Source organism: Labrus mixtus, chromosome 23 (assembly GCF_963584025.1).
Source record: "Labrus mixtus chromosome 23, fLabMix1.1, whole genome shotgun sequence".
NCBI lineage: Eukaryota > Metazoa > Chordata > Actinopteri > Labriformes > Labridae > Labrus > Labrus mixtus.
Window position 1 is genome coordinate 1,016,019 of NC_083634.1, and position 16,157 is coordinate 1,032,175.

At 41.8% G+C, this 16,157-nt stretch overlaps 1 protein-coding gene across 1 annotated transcript in view; it reads right to left on the reverse strand.

Moving 5' to 3' along the window:
• Positions 1-16,157, reverse strand: part of kdm6ba (lysine (K)-specific demethylase 6B, a) — a 118,983-nt gene that overhangs the window by 23,863 nt on the left and 78,963 nt on the right. Inside the window, exon 5 of the mRNA XM_061031457.1 lies at positions 5,971-6,032. The gene's annotated coding sequence lies outside the window, so the exon portion shown is untranslated. The remainder of the gene's footprint in view (positions 1-5,970; positions 6,033-16,157) is intronic.

Genomic DNA, 16,157 nt, shown 5'->3' on the forward strand with positions numbered 1-16,157 from the left:
GTGAACAGAAGAAGTGTTTTCACACCTGAGCTGATGGGAGTGTTAAAATCCTAAAGCAGCACAGATGCTGTCATATACCTCCCATATGCCCTCCTTCTCTTGTTTTGTGTATAGGCATGGCATCTCACAAACACTTCACAGTGACATTCAGGAACTATGCCCACCCCCTTCTCTTTGAAAAACACACCCTAGATTATAACACAGTAAAACAGAGTACCTCAAAGTCAGGACAACTCTACGAAATCTGATGAAAAGTCCCACAGAGATTTCGTCACTATTTCAAGTTTTTTAAAAAAAGTTTATGACGGGGGAAGTAGGTTGTCTTTAGGAAACCGTCCACACACCTCTTCTGCTTACTGAAATTGTGACTCATCATTATTTCCACTCTCCCTGCGTGTTGCCTACAACTTCACTGTTCCTCCGTGTGACACACACACGCACGCACGCGCACGCGCTGAGTAGTTGGAAGAGTAGAAAAGCGCTATGTAAGCTGAAGTCCATTTACACACACGCAGTGTGTAGCCTAACTTTTTACAACTCCAGACATCAAACGCAGATACAAAACGCTCCGCTGGTTTCCATGTCAATCGATCTTGATTAATCGGAAGTGGACCCCATGCCAGCACACTCCTCTCTGTCTGATCTGCGGGCTATTGAGGGTCATAAAGTGATAAATAAGCAATCCAGCCGGTCACAAATTCTAATTACAACTTGTCCGATGACCACAGAGACAAAGTGGACTTACTAGATAATTTCATGTCCGTGGGCTTTGAGGAACAGGCAACTGGAGATAACAAACATTGAAATTAGATAGTAGGCTACCACCACGTGCTTTAGGAAGAAACAATAATCTACACAAAACGCACCGGTAAAAAAAAAAAAAAAAAAAAAAAAAACGTGCACACATCTTGTGTATTAACCAGTCCAGATGTGTGTTTGAACGTCATCTCGAAGCTATTTGTCGTCCTGTTCCCTCTAAAACACAAGCTTTAAAAGACAACATTTAAACTGTTACAGCCAGTACCAGTGAACAGCAGACGTTAAAGTCAGCATCAAAACACCGAGCCCCTCCCCCCAAAACGAGAGGTGATGCAAATCACTTCCTTTCAATCCGACTCTTTGTGTGTGCACGGATTGACTGGGGGGTGATGGGGGTGGCAGCCATCCATTCACTTTACACGGCTGCCGACCTCAGTGATCCTGCCCACCCCCCACTCCTACACACACGCGCACAATGGCGTGAGATCTCCTTACACAGGCATTTTTTTCTTCCCCTGTTCACCACTCGTTCTCCTTCACTTTACTAGCCAGTGGATGATCAGAGGTTTTCAAGACAACGATGATAAAAAAAGGACCTAGGGTTTCTCTCAAAGCAATAAATCATTTCATGAATGTTTTAGGAAGTATATCCGTATCTATTACAGGCTGCATTATTCAATACAACGTGATTAACAATAATAAATGTTCAAATATCCGGTGACAAAACATCCTCGAATTGTTGTATAACTTTAGAGCACTTCCCACATAAAACTTAGCTGCAAAATTGATCAAAGCCAATTCACTTTTTTTAAATATGTTTTTCTGATCCAAGTGAAACTGAAAATCCCACTAGGCTGAACATGTCCGGTAAACAGTCTTTAATATGAGGTAGGTAGTAGAAATCACCCAAATGAAGGGGACAGGCGTGGGATCAAAGACTTAACTGTGCTTGAGGAAAAAACAGAGAAATTCCCCCACCTTATCGATCCTAAAGCCCTGCCGTGTTTGACCTTTTATTGACAACAATAGACCAATATACTCATTTCTGTTAAAAAAAAAAAAAAAAAGAGTAAACAATCATTTGGTTCGGCTGTTTTATGATCACATTAGCGGCACATCAAAGAGCATTACAGGCTGTTATGACCCCTAACCCAGGCTATGTTCAAGAACACCAACGACTGGACCTTTAAACATGTTCGGTTCAAACACTCACCGTTCATTGAGGTAGGGTCTGCTGTTTAAAATGCACTCCAACAAGGATTGTGTATCCGGCTACAAGCAGTGCTGTTGAATAGTCTTTATACCGTGAGGTTAGAGCTCCGAAAAGGCAAACACATTCCCGTCCTGCCGGCTGAGCTGAGAGCGGCTCGGTAATCCTCGTTAGTCTCTTTCGCTTCCTCTCTAAAAACCATGAAACTTGAGCTGCCCGACGAAGAGCCTCTCTGAAGCCCGCGATAATGTTTCTCTTGTCTGTATCCTCCTTTTTATTCTTTAGATTTCTGCCTTTGCAGAGCAGCGAGAGCTCGTTTTAGTCTCCGTCCCCCCCCTGCTTCGAGCTCTTTTCCTCCTTTGCTTCACTCACACAGACGAGCAGGCGGGGATCGAGTTGAGCTCTGTTTTAAAGGGACAGAGCCACGCTTACTCAACCACACGCACAACTACACAGAGGCGCACGCACACGTGACGTCACGGACTGGCCCCGGAATTCCCTGACAGCGCAAACATCGAGTCCGATTCTGGCGCTACTCATCACGCCCCCTTCTTAAAGCTGTATTCATTTGAGCCTTTTCTTTTAGATGGAGTCGTGACCGACTGTTTTGGTCTGTTATATCTGTCAACTCAGGACATTATCCTGTGACCCTCTATTAATGAGAAGGGAGAATATCTGCTACGAGGCTACACTCTGACCATCAACTTTGAACCACTAAAAGGCTGTGGAATCCAAAATAAAATGCATGTTAGTGTTATAACTTGCACTGTAGATAATAGATTTGTTTTGGTTATAAACTCTGATTAAAATAGGATATTGATGATAGGTACATAGGCTCAAACGTCATCTCCTTTAAGGCAAACGTTCATATTAATAAATCAAGAAAAACCAAATATAATTCATGAAGGTCTATTTATACTTTAATGTTTGTAAAATCAATTGAAAATCTGTAAAAAAAAAAAAAAAAAAGCTGAAAGATGCTATCAAAGACATTTTGTGTTTCCTATTGTTTCATTATATATTCAGGTAAGACTTTAACAGGTGAGATGTACAAAGTGTTGAGCTATAATTTATGGCTTAATTCCATTAACAAAACAATTGGAATTAGTCATGGGTCAGTGACGCCATTGTTTGAACAACTTTTGGGTGATGAAAAAACACCTCTTCCAGAGATAATGTTTAACCCCTAATAAGCTGTTTGTACATTGATTTAAGTAAAGATCACTTGGGTCCAGGTGTTTTGATACTCAGGATCTGTTTTGTTTTTTTCAAATCAACATTGGATTTGGATCACTCTATGATCTCACTTCTCCCTGATAGATAGTGTGTATATTTGATACATTGACAGCAGATTTATGCTCTAGATTCCTGAAACTGGATTGAACACTGAACAGTATACTGCATCATCAACAAAGACTGTCCACACTACCAAAATGATATGATAAGTAATGAGAGACAGAGAGTTACCATGCTGTGGAATGTAAACGGGGAATTGAAAAACCAGTATGAGTCTCTCTAAGGCCGGAAACATTTGTTAAAGCGTTTCTCTGCCAAAGTCACCATCCTGTACTCTGTCATAATGCCAAAGTGCCACATTGGTACGACCAACAGTATGTGTCACACGCTGACAAAAACACACGCACTGTGTGGATGTTATATTTAGAAAGCACTGCCTCAGCAAGGCAGTATGAGGCTAGATCAGCTCCCACAGGGTTGATGGGAGTATGTCATGATGAAGTTCAGACAATAGTACCAGGATACACACACACACACACACACACACACACACACACACACACACACACACACACACACACACACACACACACACACACACACACACACACACACACACACACAGTTTATTTATAGTCACAACATCATGAACCCTCTCTCTGCCTTGATACAAATAAGTAAAGATATCAGTGTCTCAATGACTGTCCCATCACATCAGGTTATATTTTCATATATCCATGAGTCCCTTCATTAAGATGACATTAAATCATCCTGATGAGTAAAGTGTTTGTCATGTTGCTCTATAGGGCTGAATTAAGTGTCTATTGTCAAGGGTCACTGAATGCTCAATAAAGTGTTTTGTGTTCAGCGAGAGGAAGGACACAGCACAGTGGGGGTCTCTGTGATGCACTATGCTTGTACAGAGATGTTTTTTTTTCATTTGTCAGGGTTTTTTGTTCAGGAGATATCAGCAGTCTCGTGGACATTATGCAGATTTAAAAGTAGTTTATGGCGACTATAAATTTGACAAAAATAATGTTGACCCATTTGCAGCTGTAGAAATAAGGGTCTAGTGCAGAAAGTCTCTGCAAAAGGTTAGAAGTAGTAGTGATGTAATAAAACACCAATAACAGAATAGAGTAGTCTCATCAACACAAAAATATACTTACAGAACGATGAATGCTACATTTTTTGCTAAAATAAATGATGCTTTGTATTCTTGTTATTTACACCTGAATCTGTCATTTATTCTTTTACACCAAGTGAATTTAATTTAGTGAAGTGAATGTTCTAAGGGACAAGTGCACAGAAGAAGAAGTATGCATGTTAGTGAATGTGTTGTGCAGTCAGAGGAGGCTGTGTCCTTGGTACAGTTGGTACCTCTGATATGTAGGATGTGTGTGGGACAGTGTGTGTGTGTGTTTATGACTGTGCACATGTGGCATTTTATGAGTCAGCATTTGGGTAGACTGGTGAGTGGCCGACAGACTGGATAATAGTCACCTCCACACACACTCACACACGGTTACACAGTGAGGAGACCAGACAGCCACACTGGCAGTCAAGACTTAGCACGCCCACATACAGCAGCCATGTTGCTGAATGAAGCAGCCCTGATGATAAGAGTCCTTATTCAAGGAGAGAGGGGCCGATAGGGAGCTTCTTAAACAACCAGCTAATCCCAACTGTAGCACTTTGATAAGCTAAGCACCCCGGTTCTGATAAATAAACGGACACTCCCAAAGTTAAACAAGAACAAAAAGTTAACTCTGAAGTGTAAACAAAGACTCTTAAAGGAATACATACATGATGAAATATCCTCTTTCCTAAGAGGAAACATCATGGACACAAAAATCATCCAGGTGTCCCTGGTTGGTAGAGAATGGGTAATGGGCTACATGCTGATACAGGTAAACTATATATAAATAACTCTATCCATGCAATGCCGAGCAAAAACACACCATTTTGAATTGCTATTACCGCCCCACAGCATGGGATATAAATGTAATTTTGATGCAGTCTCATAGGAAACAGTAAAACATGGCCGACCTGTGACCATTTCTGGCAGATTAATTTGTGTGTGTCCTTGCTTCACAGTAAAGCTTTTTTTCAATCAAAAAGCACAGATGAAGCGACAGTGTTCAACATTATGAAGATCAATGCTACACGTAATTGGACACATTCACAGTATTAAAAAAAACATGGTTAAGAAATTACTGGCAAGCATTTCAGAGTATGATACAGCATCAATACACACATGAAGATCCTGATTTGTTTATCAGAGTCATCACTTCCTCATGGTGATTTTTGTGGAATGCTTCTTGTATAATGAAAGATAAGAAATAGCAAATAGTGTAGGTGAAATATCTGACTCAGATGTCTTAAGACACATAACCTTTTTAGGATTAGTAAAAAACACATTTAGTGTGTGTGAGTGTGTGTGTGTGTGTGTGTGTGTGTGAGTGATCGTATAAAGAACAGCAGTGCCTCTCTGCTGTACTCCTACTGTCTTACTCATGCTTGTTTGACACATCTCACCCTGTTGCTCTACCTGTCTAACCTACACACTTTATAATGCAGCTTCAGAGTGAGCTTGTTAAAATGTCCTTATATGACCTGTGATGAAGTAATGGTATGTAACTGAAGACGGTGGATCGACCAAATGAGGAGTGCTGAGATTGCAGTTTGTATATATGAGGGCACATACGTTGATGAACATATGAAAGAGAAAGACCAAAAGAGAGTCAGGCTTAAGAGGGCCTTACCTGGTGATCATGGGTAATGTAGTCCGTCTTTTTCAGCAGGCCATTGTGACTCCTCCCACTTCCTGAAACCACACAATGGAGGTATAAAGGTTAATGCAGAGGTCAGACAGTGTTAACAACATTTGACATTCCAACATCAAAACAGAACACTCAACATGAACTGAAGTCAACTATTTGGGATTTTGTATCTATCAAAATACAAAACTCTGTGGTTAAAATGGTTCCTCTGCATATCGTAATGGGAATGAGCGATTATATTTACATCCTTTGTCAAAACTAGGTCAAAAAGTATTTGACAAATCAAGTGTAAATTGACTCAAAGGTCAGCAGTTTAGTCGGCAGATTAGTCATGTGTTAAAATGTAATCTCATTGTTCTGTTTACACGAGACGATCAGTGCTTATTTTGACTCCGTTCACTTGATTCATCATATATGTGTGTGTGTGTGTGTGTGTGTGACGTCTGCAGGCTGTTCTACGCTCATGATGTCGCTAAATGTAGTTCTGTTTCGCTTATGAAACAGTGAGTGTGCAAACAGCGCAGCAGGGCCTGGACCATTGCTGTGGCCATCTGTGTGTGTGTGTGTGTGTGTGTGTGTGTGTGTGTGTGTGTGTGTGTGTGTGTGTGTGTGTGTGTGTGTAAGAGAGTGTGTGTGTTTCTCAGGTGCCGCCTGTTCACTGATTCGTTGGGCCACATGACTAAGAACAGGTGGCACTCTTTTGTAACTCCCCACCCCCAACACACTCATTTGAACAACATCTCTCCTCTGTAACATATATATGTGACCTTTGTAAATAACTTCTTGAAGCGTTAGCATGGAACAACAAAGACAATCATCTAAAAATCATCTATTTGTTCTCTGAGCCTGAACTAATCACATGAAGCTGAAAACCTCTGTCATTCCTCTCACCTTCCCTTTTGTCATTTTTCTATTTATTCTGTTTCTTTCTTTGCCTCACAATATTCTCCTACCTTCAGTGCTGCAACATGAAACATGCCCTCATATGGTGACTCCCATGTGTCTTTTATTGAGCCTGTACACTCAGAACCACTGCAACAGCCTGAGGCAGCTTGTGTGTGTGTGTGTGTGTGTGTGTGTGTGTGTGTGTGTGTGTGTGTGTGTGAGTGTGTGTGTGACAGTTGTGTCAATATACAGGCAGATATAGCTCACTCAGCCTTCACTGATCTTGCAGCCTGGTGGTTTAGGCCTTGAAGCCTTTGAACCCAAGGTCAAAAGGTGAAGCCCCCTTAAGGGCCACAGCTAGCCACACTGTAGGTGGACTTGCTGTGTGTTTGGATGTATGTTTGTTTGAGTAAGTGAGAGGGGGTTTAGGGGAATAAGGCCAACTGAAAATAGACATAAGAGAGTGAGCAAGTGTGTGTTGCATTGAATAAATGTCACAAGCTTTGACATAGACATTTGACTTTGATCAATAAAGATGGAGGGAGGGTTCTAATAAAGATAAAGAGACAGTGATTAGATAGAGACCATGGAACATACACATGTGAAGATTTTATAGTTCTAAACTGAACTGGTATTGAAACAGACAGACACCACTTGAGAAAGAACACGAGAGATAAAAAGTTGCTAAGCAAGTAAGCAAGAAAATGAATGACATGCAAAGTGCTGTTTATTTAAAGGCTAACTGCTAGGGTGAGTATGTGGGCGGAGCAACAGAGGGGGAGAGAATGGGGAGTGTAGAGGCATGAGGTGGGAGGAGTTCAGTAGGAGGGTGGAATACAGGTCTACAGGCCGGCCAAAAAATGAATACGGAGGAAAAACTAAGATAAATTTACAGAGATAAGATGAGAGCCAAAACACAGCAGCAGTGGTTTGGCAAGACATATGATAAAAGAGAGAGGAGATAATTCGGGTTTTTTTTACTGTGCAGTTATTTCACAGTAGCACTGACTTTAAATTCAAAGGGGTCTGTGGGAAGTTTGTTTTTTTAAGGAACAGTGAAAAAAACCAAATCTAATCCAGGAAGTCAGTAATCAGTAAATAAAAGCCTTTTTTTTACAAAGACTGCTAAGACGCTTCTGTTATGCATTAACCTCTTTGTAAAAGGTACTGATTTAAAACAATTTTTTTTTTTTTTTTTTAAGATAATCATCTAAAATAAATCCTAAAATATATTTGTGAATCCATCTGTCTGCATTTATTCGTATTAAGATCTCCATAGTAAATGCTGGATGTAGCAGGCTAGACGGTGTAAAGTGTGTGTAGAGGAAGCACAGGGATATGATGGGGCTGTTTGATTCAGTACAAAAGCTGCATAACAGCAGAGCTTTGTTAGTCCGTTAATTCATTGGTTGTGGGTCGCAGTTTACACAGTTAATGCACAACAAGGAGCCTCACTGCTTCAAACCAAGAACAGACATGATGTTGTATGACCACAAGGTGCCTGCTGGGCCTGACAAAATGCTAACAAGCTAACAGTGCATGTTTAAGCTACATGGTGACTGCAGAGATTCACTAAGCTACAATGATTAGCAACGTAGCATTGCTAATATACAAATATAACTTTCCTCTTAGAAAATACATAAAACAGAACTGCTCTCATGCTTAAGAATGCCCCAACCCAGGATATGACGTGTAATCATAAGCATCATATCCTGTGCATTGTTGGAGCACACACATTTCTGACTAACTGGAGAGAAGGCACATGTACTGTATGTGAATCTGTCGTTTTTAGATGCTGCTTTTTGAGTTCTGAACAAACTGACCTTGTGTCAGTGAAATCAGCTCTACATATTTCACCCAATGGCAAAATCACACACACGTCGTCAGCGTGTGTGAGCCTGTATGGCGTGAGGAGAGTAGCCATGCTGAGGCTGCTCTAGCCCTTAGTCACTGGTGACTCAGTTGGCTTCTTCAAGTTAGGGCAGCAAGTTTCATACCTGCACACACACACACACACACACACACACACACACACACACACACACACACACACACACACACACACACACACACACACACACACACACACACACACACACACACACACACACACACACACACACACACACACACACACACACACACAAAGCTGTTACAGGAATAGTAGTAAATGACAGGGGTTTGCTGTCTACATATTCAGGCTGCAGTTCAATATTTACAACCTTGAGACGTTTTGCTTCAATATAAATTTTGCAGCGGGGGGAGGAAGAGATCCCCCATCTGTACCGTTTGCAGAGGTAGTAACGGATGCGTTTCAGGGGCGAGACAGGATCAGCTTAGCGTGCAGGGGAGAGCAGCGCGGTGTATGTGCATGTCTGACTGTGTGTGTATGTGGAGCCTCCGCCATGGTCACTATTGCAATGCTGAAACGTAATGAAAATTCACAGACTGGGACACCAATATGATGCCGTCACAGAATCGATATGAATGTACAGAGATGTAATGACAGCTGAGCTGTTACAGCGCTGTTGCGGGAATGTATTCTGAAAAGGACTACTATCTGCATGTGGGCCTTCCTGTTCAATAACCATTTGTCTACTGTTGTGTATTTTAAAGCACTCACTTAGGACAGGTCAAATCCTTTAATGAAGCCTTATTAAAGTGGTTGTAACTGTATGACTACTGATTAGCGTGCGCATGAGTAGTAATCAGCATTCAAATATCAAGACCAAAATGTGAGACAGAACTTATTTTTTTTGTGACTAAATCTGATAGAAATGCAGACTGTCCAAATTCAGAAACCTGCATGTGAGATAGGGGTGGCGGTGATAAGGACATTTGTAAGAGGATTCGGTTGTTTTTATTATTTGAATGGGTGGTTTGATTTGTTCTCCCTCTGTTTGTTAAAACTTGTTCAGAGCAGCTGTTTGATTGTCTAAATAAGACAGAGATATAAAGACATGTTCTGTCAGATCTTTTTACTTTTTAAAGTTTCATGAGAAATACATTAAATGTTAAACAAATAAGCCTGATATATTATATTCATAGTGAGTGAGGATTTATTTTGTGTGATAGTGAGATTTGTACCTTTTCTGTAAACATGTCTGTGTCTACGAGGTGGGAGCTGGCAGAGCCACAGACAAGTGTGGAGGAGTGTCAGCTTGACTGTGGCTGAGACTGGGTGAACTTCTACCACATGGCTTCAGCAAAAGGTCATGGTCAAAACCAAGCCTGGCTCACAAACCATAACACCTACTCTGACTCCCACACACGCGCACACACACACACACACACACACACACACACACACACGAGAGAAAAAGTGGATAAGTGACTCGAGAGACAGGACAGACTCTCTCTTAGAGGAAAATGACACCCACTTAAGAGGAGGAGGATGGTGACAGACAGACTTAAAGATCAACACACACACACACACACACACACACACACACACACACACACACACACACACACACACACACACACACACACACACACACACACACACTTCAGAAGGTAAAGAGAGAGGGGCAGACAGAGAGAAGAAGAACAGATAAGAAAAAACTAGACAGACACGGATCTATGAATCTATGGCTGTGGCTGATGCCAATCCTCCAAAATTAAATTGAATTCAAAAAACTCCTTTGGATCAAGCTTTGAACTCCATGCCCTACAGCAGCTTCTACTGGGAGGCAGAAAAGCAACAGGACACAAACATCCTTGGGTAACTAAAAAGAAGTATACTTTAATACTATGTTTAATGTAGTGCCACCATCAGACCAAAATTCACTATTTGTATAGAAGACTTATCAAGATGTTAAGAAGAATGTTAAAACCATTGTGAAAACTTTGCTATATTTGACAGGCGGCGATGGAAATCTGAAAATACATATCAAGCTGTAAAGATCATGATAAGTCTCATCTCTAACAGACTACAAAATGGTACAAAAAAGACCGGCTGACTCCTGCTGTAAGCTGAAAAAACAAAAATTAAAGAAGCAGGCAGCCAGCATGCCTAAACCTGCACACACACACACACACACACACACACACACACACACACACACACACACACACACACACACACACACACACACACACACACACACACACACACACACACACACACACACACACACACACACACACACACACACACACACAGCTGGAGGCTTCCCCTTCATGATAAATGAAAATAGAGGAAAAGAGAGTTGTATTTTTCTCTGAGAGTGAGGGGGTTCTATCCTCAGCCTTTAGCTAATCTGCGTGTAATTTCAATTGGCTGTATGAAGAATGAGTCAAAAGGTGTTTATGAAGGAGGTGTGTTGAAGACTACAGGCAGCATCCCAGGATGCACTGCAAGACCCTGACCTAACATGGACAAATGAGTCTGAGTCCACTTCTGTATGAGGCCTGAGGGCACACAAACAGAACCTAACTGTCCATGAGACTGACTGTGGAATTCATGTGTGTGTGTGTGTGTGTGTGTGTGTGTGTGTGTGTGTGTGTGTGTGTGTGTGAGACAGAGAGAGAGAGAGAATTGGAGAGTGGTCAGGCAAGCCCCGCCAAGCCCACATACCAGTGCAGAGGTGCCTAATTGTACTATCCAGTTGCACAATGCCATTTGAGTTAACCGTCACATACCAAACAGCCTGACTCAGGCCTTTCACTCTGTTGTGTGTTTGTTAGCTGCAAACCACAATGATTTAATAACTTATACATATTAAAGGCTGGAAGTTGACATTTCTAATTTGAAAGCAGAAACAAGAGGTAAGATGGACAATAAGACAGTGTTTGAATTCTAAAGTGGAGCTGGAGCAGTAGAGTATGTCGTCAGAGAATCACATACACATGTCTTTTATGTACATGCACAGTGTGTTGCAAGAATTCATGCACTAAAGTATACTTAGCAAAGCCTAAAATAAAAATGGAAATTGAAATACAGTTCTCTAAAATTCAAAAGGGGTTGGAAATACAATTAATGTTTAATACATAACTAAAGAAATCTAAACTCAGTATGAACTATGGAGTAGCACAGACCGCCTATAGACCTGTTTGGATCTGATTGAGGTGTATAAATGCAAAAGTTAACTGACTCCATTATCTAGGTGTTATCATCTAAAAAAAAGTCAGACTAATGTGTTTACAAGCATGCAAAAGGCCCAGTTTACATCATCAAAATTAATACATTTTTTCATGTAAAGATACTGGACATACTGTGTGTGGGACTTAAGGTATTTTACACTGGGGTCAGATTTCTACCATTTGCAAATCTATGTGCATCAGGATGGAAATACCAAAGGAATTCATGTGCAGGCAGACTGAAAACACATTTAGCGCACAGCACGTTTATGCTAATGCAGCATGCATTTGATCCTTCTACACCATGCCTCACGTCTTTATTGTAGATGTGTGCAGTGTGTATGTCTTTGTCCTTGTATTTGAAGTGTGTGCATTACTGTGTGTTAAAGAAACGCCTGTGTATGCATGTGTTTGTGTAAATGTGTGTCCTTGACCAGCTGCACGGGGTGGAGGAAATGAGGCGGAACTCAATCTGGTCCACACCTGTCTGTCTCTCTCTCTAGAGGGAGGAGCCAAGGGCCTACACACACACACACACACACACACACACACACACACACACACACACACACACACACACACACACACACACACACACACACACACACACACACACACACACACACACACACACACACAGCTCAGGGCACGGTTCACATGAGCAGATAGATTATGCATGCAGCAGCCAGCTAAGGAGCTTGGATCTATTAATGTATGCACAGAGACAGTTTTATGCTCCATGAGAGAGAAAAAGGGTGAGCTAGAGTAGTTTTTATGTATGTGCAGTATGACAGAGGATGGATGATGTCAAATACACAGAGAAGAGGGAAGGTGGGTATTTTTTTTAGAAGAAAGCAGATACAAGCAAGACCAAGTGGAAGGAGAGAGGATGAAGAGATGTGACAGTATGAGCAACACAAGGACACACAGAGAGGGAGAGAGGGAGAGAGAGAGAGAGAGACAGATAGAGATAGAGATAGAGAAGAGAGAGAGAGACAGAGAGAGAGCGAGATTACACTAGTGGGCAGGTTACTCCGGGACGGCAGAACCCAGTGACATGACACAGATGCACTCTGCTACTGTGCAGAGAGCAGTGGGGGGAGGAGGAGAGGATAGAGCAACAGAAGAGAAGGAGAGAGAGAGAGGGGGGGGATGGGTGCATGGGAGATCACAAGTCTTGTTTCTATGAAATTCTTGAGCAAACATATGAAATGTTGAAGGTGAGGAGTTCAACATGTTTCTATCAGCTCTTCTGGAGAACCAGAGAGTTAGCCAAGTGTAGTTCTGTCAGAATTTGGTGCTATATGCTAAGTGTGCACAGCTGCAATGCTGCATGCACATCAAAGAAGAATAACAAAAGTAGACGTTGTTGTAGAGCCTGCTCTTTGAGCTTGTAAGAGACAGAAGTCTATTACTCTTATGGTTTATAACTTCTGTAACTATTCTCACATATTTCAATTTGTGATGTTCAAGAATGCAAAATGCAACAGTTGTGATTAACTATTCAATAATGTTAAACAGATGCAAGCTGCAGCACATATTTCATGATTTATGCAGTCTAGTCTAACACCCACACAGACAGGGACATGATCTCATTTCCATGTCCAATGCAGAGGACCTTACAGCAGAAAGAAATGCCTCTTCCCACACACAAACAATCTATTTTTTTTCACAAAAGAATGCCAAACATTACTGTACATACATGCATAGAGGCAGACTATCACTAGTGCTCCATCCATCCAGTCTCCCCTTCACCCTCTTCCCCTACTGAACTCATCCCGTCTCCCCTCAATCCCTCCCTTCACACCTGCCAGGCCTACAGCGAGGTCACACACCTCAATTACCCTTCACACACACAAACACAGACACACATGCACATAGAGTGTTGGGGAGGGGGTAGATATGGAGGAAAGAGGAGGGGGCAGATTTCACGCTACTCTGAGCACTCGCTGCATGCATCAGTGTCTCTGACATTATTTATGATGTGCAATATTCTGTATTTGCCCTCCCTGCTCTGCTTACGCTCCTCCTGTCTTCTGCCTCTGGATCAGGCAATCATAAGAATTTCTCTTTGATTAACACCATCATCATAATAAAAGTATTCACTGATGAATACAACAGTATGGATAATGAAGAGACTGACTATTACTAAGATTATATCATTCATCCATTAGAAGGCATATTCAAAATAATGTTTAGACTGATACAAACAATAGGCCTGCCTGCAGCAGTGTGACAGAAACAGCCAGTAAGAGACTTCATTATCACAAGCTATAAGTCATTCTAGATATCAGGCTGCTTCACTGACACACATGTACACACCATTGTGCCCAATTGTCATTTATGTACAAGCAGTAAATGTGATCCTCCTTCAAAGGCTTTTTGTATCTGCTGTCAAACTGTTGTTCACCCAGCCAGCCAGGGGAGGCAGCACGCTATGTTTACACAGTGGACTAGTAAGAGAAGCACACACACACACACACACACACACACACACACACACACACACACACACACACACACACACACACACACACACTGCCCAAACAACAAATAGTGCATGCTCAGTGCTGTGTTAAAAACTGCACTTTGTTTGGAGATGATATAAAATGCATTGAGGAGTACAATTTAAGTGCAACAGGACAGTAATGATAGACAGCACAACATTCCTGACAGAATATATTATGGGCAGTGGTCGGAGGAGGAGTCAGGTTCAGGCTGTAACACTTGGTATAGCAGCAACTCTTCAAATGTATTCAAACCATCCACACATGTTGGCCTGTGGTCATCAGCTGATGAGTGTGGGAGTTTTTATGTCTTAGACCTCTCTAATTAAAGACTTCTTAACTCCCAAAGCCACTTGAAAGTAGGAATCATTTTTTGTGCCTCATAAATTGGTCTTAGTTTTCCTTTTTTCCCCCCAAATTTGTGATCTTATGCTGTTTGAACAGACAGAAGAAAAAACCTGAATACTCATTGTTGACCATCTGACTTAAAGAGGTGACTGAGTTCAAACCAGGAGGCTTGTAATTCTATACATCAGGTAATAGAAATCCTTTCAGAGAGAGTCAGCATGTCTCATGACCTCCTCCATCATCCTGCCCCCGCCCAACGCTGCCACAGTCAGGCTCACAACTGCACAAACACAATGTACACAACATCACTGCAGTACAGTACAGGCTGCACAGCGTCTGTAGAGTATAGGATGTTAAAACAACAAAAAGAATCAGATCATGAGGGGCACACCGTTTAAACAAACAGCAAGCATGCCCTGCGATCTCCGACGATACACATTGTCAAGGTCTGCCCCCAGTTACTCGTCTCTTATTAATTCTGATGAGGCGGATTGGGGCAGAATTAATCATCCCCACCATTCTGCCTGAATTGCAATATGAGCAGGAAATCTGTTGTGCTGTTATTCCATCTCAGTCTGTGATTTCTCTTTGTGCATATGGCCCTCTCTAATGCCATTTCAAGGAGTAGGCCTTACATCCAAACTTACAGGGACATAAGCCGTATCACTTTAAGAACATGTCATCAATCTGATTTAGACTTTCTTTTAAGACCTTGTTAAGAATACATTTAGGAAGAGAGGTATTGGTGAATAAGGCCCATAGTTTGGTTCCAGACAAAATACTGAGTGTAAATATAACAAACCAGCTTAACAGCAGTTGTAAGGGAGGAATCCTTACTGTCTACAAACATGCTCATATGCACACACACACTTACTTCATTGTTTTCTGTTCACGGCAATCAAAGCCATCTGATCCCAGTATGTGTGTGTGTGTGTATGAGTGTAAAGAAAATAAAAAGCCAAAAACTGACAGAGTTAAGGATATATGGGCTGCTGCATTTCTAGGTTTTTTACAACAAAGTTTTACAGATGTATGGATATGAGGATAAAAAAGGGGGACAGACAAAGGGAAAGAGGGAGAGAAAGAGAGAGAGAGAGAGAGAGAGAGAGCATACAGACGGGGAGAGGAAAGAGAAGGAGAGAGAGAGGGAGGGTGCAGACAGACAGGGGAGGGCTGTAGGGCTTGGTGTTTGAGACAGATCATGTTACCGGACCTCAGGCAAACAAACACACACACAGACACACACAGACACACACACACACACACACACACACACAGACACACACAGACACACACACACACACACACACACACACACAGACACACACACACACACAGACACACACA